General features: G+C 42.0%; 1 long non-coding RNA gene across 1 annotated transcript in view; it reads right to left on the reverse strand.

The window, feature by feature from the left end:
• The window catches only part of LOC109289491, a 125,903-nt gene extending 125,591 nt beyond the window's left edge, over window positions 1–312 (reverse strand). Inside the window, exon 1 of the long non-coding RNA XR_002095387.1 lies at window positions 146–312. This is a non-coding gene — a long non-coding RNA (uncharacterized LOC109289491). The remainder of the gene's footprint in view (window positions 1–145) is intronic.
• Window positions 313–714: the final 402 nt, after the last annotated feature.

Raw genomic sequence — 714 nt, forward strand, 5'->3', positions numbered from 1 at the left:
TTTTTTTTTTTTTTTTTTTTTTTTTTTTTATGTTCAAGATATATCCAATGCTAGTCAGGAAGGCAGCACTGGTACCCACTCCTGTGGCTGGGTCACTTTTGTTTCTAGCCATACTTGGACAAATACAACACTTAATAGTCCTTACCATAACTTCTTCTTGCTCATAATCCTCCCTCAAGGCTCAGAGCTTTGAGATGCAAGGGCTTAGAAACAACCTTACTAAACTCTCATCCTGCAAGAGGCTTTTCCTTACAGCGTTCAAACAGCATAGAAGACATTAGCTGTCTTTCCTCACACAAACTGCTCTCGCTGGCTCAGCCCAGATTGCCTTTTTTTCACACAGCAGACTTGGTTCATTTGAATCACATGATGCCTTTGAATCATTCAGTCCTCTCACCTGGGGAAGCTGTTAATTGTTGGCACAGGGCAAGCAATTGTCCCCTCCCTGTGAAGACCAGTTCACCCTACAGACCTAAAGATGAGCACTCCTTCAGTACCTTTGGGTTTGACATCACTATAGAGAAAGAAGAGAGTAAAAATAAAAGTATCAAAAAGGCAAGCCCATCACAAATACTACAACAACTGTTCCCCTTTCATAAGAGGTCGTCTTTTTTTCCCCAGCCCTGCAGTAGGTAGGATCATCTAATTCACAGTTTGAATGCATTTGAGATTTCCTAAGATGGGATCTCCTGGCCCTTATTCCCTCAGCACCAT

The sequence above is a fragment of the Gavialis gangeticus genome, unplaced genomic scaffold (assembly GCF_001723915.1).
Source record: "Gavialis gangeticus isolate Ggan-Ray unplaced genomic scaffold, GavGan_comp1, whole genome shotgun sequence".
NCBI classification, from domain to species: Eukaryota; Metazoa; Chordata; order Crocodylia; family Gavialidae; genus Gavialis; species Gavialis gangeticus.